Source organism: Fukomys damarensis, unplaced genomic scaffold (genome assembly GCF_012274545.1).
Source record: "Fukomys damarensis isolate Sample0158 unplaced genomic scaffold, DMR_v1.0_HiC HiC_scaffold_3, whole genome shotgun sequence".
Taxonomy (NCBI): Eukaryota; Metazoa; Chordata; class Mammalia; order Rodentia; family Bathyergidae; genus Fukomys; species Fukomys damarensis.
The window spans coordinates 44,804,032-44,814,871 of NW_022900915.1; positions in this window are offsets into that span (position 1 = coordinate 44,804,032).

The window sequence follows — 10,840 nt, forward strand, 5'->3', positions numbered from 1 at the left end:
GGGATTTGATTGTTCATGCATCTACTCTTTGGTATATTTAAGATTTCTCAAAATTAGCATATTTTCTTTATAGAATGAAGATTTCTTTTGTGAGTAATATTCCTTGCAACTATTTTCTGACAAGTATTGCCTGTAATTGTGAATTTAATTTCTAGGCCAAGTTTTAAATATCGAGGTAGTTAAAATATTTTCTTTGTCATTTTGTTGGTCTGAGTTCATTTGGGAAATTTATTCCCCATCAAGGCATATGACTAAATTTTAATTCAGTTATCATAATTTAAAAAATATGCAGTATTTTAATACATTTAGAATTTATTGTGGCCTCTGCAGAAAATTGCAAAGTGATGGATTTTTCTGTAAGGCCAGGTACATAATGAATGTGGTGCTCAAGATCATGACGATGAGTCACCATCTCTAGCTCTTCAGAGAAGGGATGAACTTCAGTGATAGCAGTAGGGCCATGTGCTGAGGTCTGGCAGCCTTTTTGCTGACCAGATGCTGTGTGACCCCTCAGAAAGAGGAGGGCATTGGACACCACCTGCCTGGGATGGCCCACTCCACTCCCACAGCACTGGGCACCAGAGGTGCAGCAGAAGTGGGCACAGCGGGCCTGGAGGAGCCTGACTCCCTCTCATGGACAACTGGCCGAGGGGTACAATCTGTATGAAGTGCTCTTTGCAGCACGTGGGCCCAAGGCAGCTGTTCCTTGGAAGGCTGGGCCAACAGAGGGATGGAGTCAGCCAAGGATGCCCATGATCACAAAGCTGAGATTGTAAGGCTTTTCCTGCCACAGTGACGAGGTGCAGAGTGCTACCTGACAGCCGCCCTCCCAGACCCGTGCTGTCAATAAGATTCAATAGCCCTCTGTCTCAAGCACTATCCTCAGCTATTTTCTTCAGTTTTTCAGCAACCTACACCATTGCCCCAGAGCGGCTAGCTTGGACAGGACATACAGGAAGACTCTGTCACTGAGGAAACAGCTTTCCCCCGTGCTGGATGTGTAGGTTCTAATAGGAAAAGAAATGTGAGCACTAAGACAAGGGAGTGTCAGCTCAGCCCCAGGCAAAGTCGTGTAGAAGTAATAATTAACTTTTGGAATCTTACCCTGTTTTTTCCATAATTACTTTTTCAATAATAGCAGATCCAAGAGCCAGCAGTCAGTTTTCTTTTTTTATGTTGTGATTTTTCTTTAAAACACTGTTTTATGTCAAGAATTGGCATCAGCCTTGGAGAGTATCTCACTCAGAAGTTTGTGAGTCTAAAACGGACATAAACAAGGATGCTTGGGAAAAATGGAGATAAATAGTGAGCATCACTAAAAACCACTTAATCCATAATATAATACAATAAAATGTAATATAATTTTATCACTTAAAGTCTCACATTTAATTGTACAAAGGAAGACATCTAAAACAAAATCATTTGGAAGTTCTAGAATGACGGAGACGTTTTGCTAAGCAAAGGGACTGTACCTCACTTGGAAAGTGGATCAAGGTTATGATCTTCTCTGCAAATTCTTAAGCAAACTGGGACTGTGATTTTCCCATGTCTACTTCTGCCCTTGAACATTACTTTACTGATCCTTAGGGTTTAACTTATAACATTGTGAATTTTAAACAACTGTAAAAGTCTCCTTCACCATTTGAAAGCCCCTGGATATCTGGCAGACATGCCTGGCCTATCTGCCACCTACATACTGAAGAAGAAAGTGTGTACTGTGTTTTCCTGCAGCAAAACACAGAATCTTACAGCTGAACCATTTTTGGTGACATTTTAAATTACCCAGGGAGGATGCATAGTGCAGCCTAGGTGCACCGTTCTACCTAAGGATGATGATAAATGATACAAGTGAGAATCCCGTTCTGATGATGAAAACTTTGCTAAATCTTACATTGGAAGAAGCTTGAGCAAGAAATCATCTAGATCCTGACATGCACAGCATGTGAGGACAGCAGCTGATAGACACGAGGTCAGAAGATAAGATTTATGAGTATCACGGATTCATAAGTAGCTATCAGTAGGATGCTGAGACATATTTACAGTATTTCCTTGGTTTGAACCGGTTTCCCAGAAAGTTGAGTCTCCTATTTAAAACACCTGGTGACTGATGAGCATAAAGTCCTCCAAGGTACTTACCTAACACAGTAGCTTCGCCAGATCTGATGACCAGAATTGAAGATCAAGTACACACTCTTTAGAGCAAAATCGTATCCAAGTAAATGAGTAAATGTATTTGTTCAGCATTTCTTTTCATCTAGTAAGCATGGACAAATAAAGGGCATAATAAACAAGACCTTGCAGCCTGAAAACACGCTGTTTCATGAAGTGAAACAGAGAGGAGGTGAGAAAGTATAGGTTGGGGGAAGCTTGGATTCAGAAAAGAAAAAGTGCCGTGTATTAAGCATGGAATTACATCGTGTGGCTTAGTTTTACTTCAGTCCCTGGGACATACACAAGGACAGCCAAATTGATTGAGGACCTAGAAACAAAACAATTTAAGTCTTTACGTGCCTCATAAAGATGGTGCAAAAGAAGCAGACAGCAGCTACATTATGTAGGCTGCTAAAAACAAAGAGACCAGGGGACTTAAATAGGCGAGCTTGCATCAAGGGGGTGGACCAGAGCTCCCATTTGGAAGGAAAACTGGCATCAGAACATTTATCCCTGGAGACTCTGTCCCTAGATTACAATTATTCACTTCATGTAAATTTGACAAGTTTCATCACTTTACGTTTTTGAGAAAAATATAACCTTTTTATTTCCAAAGAGTTACATTAATTCAACCCCATGTAAATCAAGTTATGGGCCTCTACGAGTCAAATTACTGTCTCTCCTTTACCTTGTCCATGGCATTGCTTTGGAAGTTTCTTTTGTACATTTCTAATTCTCATGCGTTGTTCTCCTCGAGAATGAAAGGAAAACCTCTCCTTGCAAGGCAGCCTTGTCTTGTCCAGGATCGTGCACATTAGGCTCCTCCCTCAAATTTCCCCTTGGCATATAGCTGGTATGTCCTTCTCACCTACCTTTGAGTACTCAAGAAAGCTTTCAGCTTTGGAAAGAACTTAATAGCAAAATAACTAGGAGCAATAATAAAATCAGATCTTTAATGAGATCTCCCTTCCTTTGGTTCCCAATATTCTCACAAGTGTCCATGCTACTCTTTAGGGGGAAAACCCCAGACCTCGGGCTTTGCTGTGCTGACCTCACCCTGCACAATCTCTTGGCTCTTTACCCACAGTTCATGCTCACCTCTCTCTGGGGTGTGAATGAGGGGGCTGGAATTCAAGGTCTTATCTTGAAGTTTATGTAACTTCCTTAAGTTCCTTAAGGGATCTTACCTTAAGAGATAGATCGCAAATTGTGATTAAATATTTAGAAACAACAATAAATATTCATGTAGGATAAGAAGAGAAATCTTAACAAGTTATCCATTTAAAAAGTGTCAAACCTCAAGAAGAAATTCAGAACAACAATGACATAAATTTATCAGGTTGAAGTAGGATAGAAGAAATAAAGACAGGTAGAAAGCAGAGAAGAATGTTATACTTTTAAAATTATATTTTTAAGAAAAGTATAGCTTTAAGACACAAAGTTACCCAAGGTTACAGTGTCTTTTTCACTTAGGCCTGATTTCTTTCCATTCATTCCTAAATTTCTACAAGTCTCAAAAAGGTGATGGCTTTAAATCAGGTCAGTGCTTTATCTTCCAATATTATAAATTCACAAATCTTGCAGACTTCTGCCCTCAAGAAGACACCCTTGTTATTAGTTGGGGGAACATATCTCTTGCATTTCTAACTAGGCCACTCACAGACACCCAACAGACACCTGGAACATACATCCTACATCATCTGTGTTAAGGACACCCCAAGACCATGTAAACATCCCCAATCCAGACCAAAAATAGATATTCTGGATTTAGTGTCAAAGAGTTTAAAAAGGTGCTAATAGTTTATTTGGTTGATTGATTGAAGTATGGATAAAAAGATGGCCCACTGTGAATCAGATGGAGATGCCTGACATTCCTCAATTTACTGTTGATGAGAATATTCAGAGGCTCAGGGAAATGGAAATACCAGAGTAGATTTGTTGGCAAAACCTACTCTTCCACACTGTGATGGTCCAGAAAATGTACCCTGCTCTAATACCTTAAGAACCAGACCTGTAGATAGAGTGCCAAAATCCTTAAAGGACCTTGTCATTGCTCTTCTCTGTATGTCCAAACATATGGTGGGGCCACAGTTACTGAATTGGAAAATTTAAATGCAATGGTCATAACTGAATCCTGGAGTGCAGGAGCCAAGTGGTAGCACTTAACCACCAAGGCAAGGCAAGGGGGCCACACTTACTGTAACAAACAGTTGAAGCAAGGTAATGATCAACATGGCATGACACATGCAGACCTATGGCCATGACTAACTCATCATATACAGGAAAACTACAAAATTTGTACTGGATTTACATAAGAAGAAAATTATCAGGACAAATGAACAAAAATCTTCAAATCATAAGAACAGAATCATGGCTCTTCAACCAATCCCCGGGGAGACAGTCCACAGGCTCAGAACCACTCGGACAAAGAGGAGTCCAGGTCCCATGGAGCAATGACCCTATTGCACTGCTACAAAGTTATATTGCTAATCTTTTCCCCATCCTTCCTCTACCTTTTATCAGGGTAACCATACATTGGGGAAAAGGAAATGATCTTACATTTCAGGGACTACTATACACTGGTTCTGTACCAATTCTAGGATATCTGAGACATCATTGTGGTCCTCCAATAAGAATAGGGGCCCATGGAGGCCAGGTGACCAATGGAAATTTAGTTAAGGTCCATCTTACAATAGGTCCCATGGATCATCGAATTCATCCAGTGGTGATTTCTCTAGTTACAGAATGCACAGTTGGGATAGATATACTTAGTACTTGGAAGAATCCCCATTCCCCTGTACTGATACCCTAACCTGTGGAACTTGGACTATTGGTGGGAAATTCCGAATAGAAGCCATTAGAGTTGTCTCTACCTGGGAAAATAGTAAATTTAAAAAATCACATCCCTTGGAAGAATTGTGGAAATTAGTGTCACCAAAAGGACTTGAAAGGTGCAGGGGAGATAGTTCTCATCATATCCTTATTTAACTCTCCTATTTGACCTGTGTAGAAGACAGATGATCTCAGATGATGGTGGGTTTCCATAAGATAAATCAAGGAGTTATTTCAACTGCAGTTGCTATACCAGATATGGCTTCCCTAGTTGAAGAGATTAACACACATCCTAGTATTAGGTACATAGATGTTAATTTTGCAAATGCTTTTTCTCCATTCCTGTTCACAAGGTCCATCAGAAGCAACTTTCATTCATCTGGCAAGGCCAGCAATACACCTTCACTATTGTGCCTTAGGGGAGTAGCCACTGTGTGGACCTGTGTTACAGAGAGCTTGACCATATTTCTCCTTCACAAGGTATCGCAATGGTCTTTTACACTGGAAACAACAGATTGGACAGAGTGAGCAAGAGTAATGGCCACTCTGAAGTGACACATGTGCATGTCAGACAATGGGAAATAAATCCTCCTGAGCTTGCAGGCCTTTGGCCATGAAGTGGAGCTGCATGGCTGATCCTTCCTGTCCTAAACTTTCTTCTTGGACTGAGCAGTAACCAGACTCTCCAGCTTTCCACTATGCACTCAGCCACAGGGGACTCTTCCATCCTTCATCCTGTAAACCACCATGTGTATTATACATACATTTTCTGTTGATTCTGTCCTAATTGATACAGGAAGCAAGCCTGGAGAAATGACACAGGGAGAAAAATAATTAAAAGTTAAAAAAGAAAAGAGTGAAGAGATCCCAATGATAAATGTAACTGTATTATTTGCTTTGAATGTGCCAATAAACTTAATGAAAAAAAGAAACACACAATTCAAAAATAAACTCATAGACTGAAAGTTAAAGGGTGCAAACAGTACTCCATGTAATAGGAAAATGAAAAAAAGCAAGAGTAGCTATTGTATTTACAGATAAATTGGATTTCAAACAAGAACTAATTAAGAGAGATAAGGCCACTACAAACTTGTAAAGGGAATAATCTAAGAGGAAGAGATGATAATCATAAATATATACATTCACCATATACTAGTGCATCCAACTATATAATATAAACACTAACTGATATGAAAAATCAGATGAGCACTACTAATACAGTACTAGTGGGGGAACCTCCATTCCTCACTGTCATAAATACATAGATCAACTAGAAATAAAGAGAAAAACAAAACAACTCAAACTCTTGAACAAATGGACTTAACAGATGTTTACAGAGTGTTCCAACCCACAAAATCAGAATACACATTCTTTTTGGCTGCACATGGGTCATTCTCCAAAATAGACCAAATTCCAACTCATAGAATATATCTAAGTAAATGCAAAGGAATTGAAGTTGTCCCCTTTATATTATGTGATCATAGTACAATTAAAATGGAGATCAATTGTATAAGAAACTGCAAGACTACCACAAACACAAAGAAATTGAATAACACTCTTCCAAACAACCAATGTGTCAGGAACAAATTAAAGAAGGAATTAGTTTCTGCAATTATATGATAATACCCATACAGCACATAGGAAATTGTTTTCCTAGTATGGGCATTTGCTGCTGTAAATTTCCCTCATAGAACACTGCTTTCATTGTGTTCTATAGATTCCTGTATGTTGGATTGCATTATTATTTAATTGTAGAAATTGTCTAATTTCTTCTTTAATTACCTTTATGATCCAATGTTTGTTCAGCAGGGTGTTATTTAATTTCCATTTGTTTGTGAAGTTCTTGCAGTTTCTTAGGCTATTTATCTCCAGTTTAATTACACTATGGCCTAGTAATATACAGGGGATAACTGCAATTCCTTTGCATTTACTTAAGCATGTTCTATGAGCTAGCACATAGTCTATTATGAAGAATGACCTGTGCACAGCCAAAAAGAATGTATATTCTGATTTTGTGGGGTGGAACATTCTGTAGACATCTACTAAGTCCATTGTTCTAAGACTTGGTTCAGTTCTGTTATTTAGTTGTTGATTTTTTGTCTAGATGATCTGTCTATTTGTGTTAGTGGAGTGTTGAGGTCCCCCAGTACAATTGTATTAGTGGTTATTTCATTTTTCATGTCTATTAATATTTGTTTTGTATAGTTGGGGGAATTAGTATTCAGTGCATATATATTTATGATTGTCATTTCTTCCTCTTGTATTGTTCCTTTTACAAGGATGTAGTGACCCTCTTTGTCTCTCTTAATTAGTTTTGGTTTGAATTCTATTCTGTCTGCAAATAAGATAGCTACCTCCACTTTTTTCCAGGTTCCTGGTGCATGCAGAAGTATTTTCCATCCTTTCACTGTTATTCTCTGAATTTCTATGTGGATTAAATGGGTTTCTGGTATACAACATATTGTTGGATTTTGCTTCTTCATCCATTCTGCCAGCCTGTTTCTTTTGATTGGTGAATCGAGGCCATTAATATTGATGGTTATAACTGTTATGTATTGACTTTTCATTGTCATGTTATTTTCCTGTTGTTGGTATTTTAATTTTTTTCCCTCTCTCTCTTTAATTTCTTGCCTTGCCTGGTTTATTTGCTCTGTTGGCCCTTATGGAGTTGTGGTCTTCATTTTCTTTTTCCAACATATTGTTTAGAAGTGTTTGGAGTGCTGGTTTGGTGTTCATGAAATTTATGAGGTGCTCTTTGTCATGGAAGTTTCTTTTTTCCCATCAGTTTTGAAAGATAGTTTTGCAGGATACATCAGTATAAGTTGGAGGTTATTTTCTTTTAGGACTTGAAATACCTCACTCCAGGGTCTCTTTGACTTTAGGGTTTGCGTTGAAGTCTGCTGTGATTCTGATGGGCTTTCCTTTGCACGTGATTTGTTTCTTTTCTCTAACCAGTTGTAGTATTTTGTTCTTCTGTTGGGTTTCTGGGATCTTGATTATTATGCATCTAGGTGTAGATTTTTTTTTGATCATGGCTAGTTGGAATCTTCTATGCCTCACTTATGTGAATGTCAAATTCTTCCCCTGTGTTTGGGAAGTTTTCTGTCATTAATTCTATGAACAGTTTTTTTGTATATTATTTGTACTTTCTCCTGCTACTTCATGGATTCCTATCAGTTTTATATTATTCTTTGCATCATCTAAGAGTTGTAGGATTGATTTCTCATGATCACTTACTGTTTTTAAGAAATCTCTCTTCATGGTCAATGAGTGCAATCCTATCCTCTATATCTGAAATTCTATCTTCACATTCATTCATTCTGCTATGAATAGTTTATATAGAGTCTTTAATATCCTGGATATTTGTTTGGATCTGTTTCATGGATTCCATTTCTTCCCTCTGTTGGGCAATTATCATTTCATTTCTTTCTATGCTGGGCATTCATGGCTTCCATCATGGTCCTGAGCTAATCTATTTTAAAAAATCTGTTTCTTTTCTAGAGCCTCTAATCATGTTTTTCAATCTTCTTACCATCTCTGTGGTTATCTGGGAAATTTCTGTTTCAAATTTTTCTAGGGCCTCATTTATCTTATTTTATTTTATTTTTTATTTTTTTTACTCCCTGTGCTATCAGTTCAGGGTGTTCGGATGGTTGACTGTAAGACTTTTCCACCTCATTTCCCCAAAAGTTTTCCTTTGGTGAGATATGGAAGTCTGTTTGTGTCTTGTTTAAACGTCTTCTCAATTTTATTTTTGTCATTGGTACTGTCTTTGGTTTAATTCCTGGGTTAATAATTCAATCTTCCAGATATAGCAGATCTTTAGGTTTTGAGTCTCTAATGACTCTGAGGCAATCTCATTTTCATTATACCAGGGAGCAAAACTGATTAGATCAATCACAACTCCTTAGCCCAAGTGATATAATCATCCACACAATAGAATTAAGCACAGCTTAGAAAATGGCAATTTGTAAAAAAAAAAAAAGAAAGAAAATGACAACTTGTGGCAGTTATTAATCTATCACTTTAACTGTGTGAATTAAATAAAAATTGAGGGCAAGCCCCAAATATGTTTATAGTGAATAAACTCCTCAATATAGCAACTTTACCCTTCAGGATTGGGATTTAGCAGGAAGTGGGGAGGGAGGAATAGATAGACATATAGGACAGAGAAAGGTTAGAAGTGAGGTCAGAGGACACAGGAAGATCACACAAATTCTAGGGACCTGTTGAAGACAGAACAAAATATACACAGAAACAGCAAACTAACAACAATAGGGAGGCTAGCAACTGTAATCATTTTCTTTTAAAACTAATGGCATTTGAGAGAAAGAAAAGAGAAGAAAAGGAAAAGAAAGAAAATAAATTCAAATTAGGATAGAAACAGGAACAAAAAGGGAGATAAATGAAGATCAAGATGGGAGAGAGTGAGAGAGAGAAAGAAAAGAAAATAAAAAGATTTTAAAAAGGAAAAAATCTTGGGAAAAGAAAAAGATAGATATAAAATTTTTTAATGATTAAAGATTAGAGAAAATATTACTTTGAAAATAAAAAAATACAAATAGAAATAGAGGGCCTCCATCAGGGTGTGCCTCTGTTGACACAATAGATAAGTATGCACAGGAGTGGGCAGTTCTAAGTTAATTAGTCTCAGCAAACCATCAGCTGACCCCTGAGGTTCAGGCGTGGCTATTGGAGTGTAGTGGGGGCTTCAGGCTCTTCTGTGTCATCAGGTTGAAGGGGCGTGGCTACCCTGTGCGTTTCTTATATGGAGCATATAGTTGGAACTTGTGTCTTGACCCATTCTGCTGGTCTATTTCTTTTGATTGGTGAGTTGAGATCATTAAATTGATGGTTACAAATAATATGTATTGATTTATCCTTGTCATGACTTTCTTTTTGTTGGATTCTCCCCTTTGCATTTAATTTCATGTTGTGCCTGATGGATTCATTCTTTTGGGCTTCCTGATGTTGTGATGCTCATTTTCATTTCCTAGGATATTGTTTAAAATATTTTGGAGTGCTGGTTTTGTATTCATGAAGTTTCTCAGATGCTCTTTATCATCAAAGTGTCATATTTCTTCATCAATTTTGAGAGATAGTTTTGCAGGGTACATCAATCTGGGGTGGAGGTTGGTTTCTTTTAGGGCTTGAGATACTTCATCCAGGCTTTTTTTTGGCCTTGGTTTGTGTTGTGAGGTCTGCTGTGATTCTGATTCCTTTGTATGTAATTTTCTTTCTTTCTTCTGCTTGTAGAATTTTGTTCTTCTGACTGGTCTCTTGAATGTTAACTATTATACATCTAGGTGTAGATATGCCTCACTTAACTTTGGTTAATTTCTTTTCCCCTGCTTGTGGAGTTTTCTGCCATTACTTCTGTGATCAGTCTTTATGTCATTTGTTTTCTCTCATTTCTTCATTACACTATTTTAAAGAAATTTTCCTTCTCCTGGTCACTAATTGCAATCCTCTCTTCTATATCTGAAATTCTGCCCTTGCATTGGCTCATTCTGCTTTGTAAACTTTCAGTGGAGTTTTCAATCTCCTGGAAATCTGTTTGTATCTGCTTTATGGATTCTATTTGTTTCCTAAGTTGAGATTCCATCATGTTCCTTACCTTCTTTATTTTTAAAAATATTTGTCCACTTTAGATTTATTAATTATGCTTGTACTGTGGGCACAATCTCAGCTGTTATCTGAGAAATTATTTCTGTTTTCATTTTTTCCAGGTCCTCATTTGTTGTCAGCTCAGGGAGTCCAAATGTTTGGCTATCTGATTGTATCATTTCATTACCCTTTGGGGTTGCCTCAGGTGATCTGGAAGTCTGGTTTTGGGACTTATTTACATGTCTTCTCA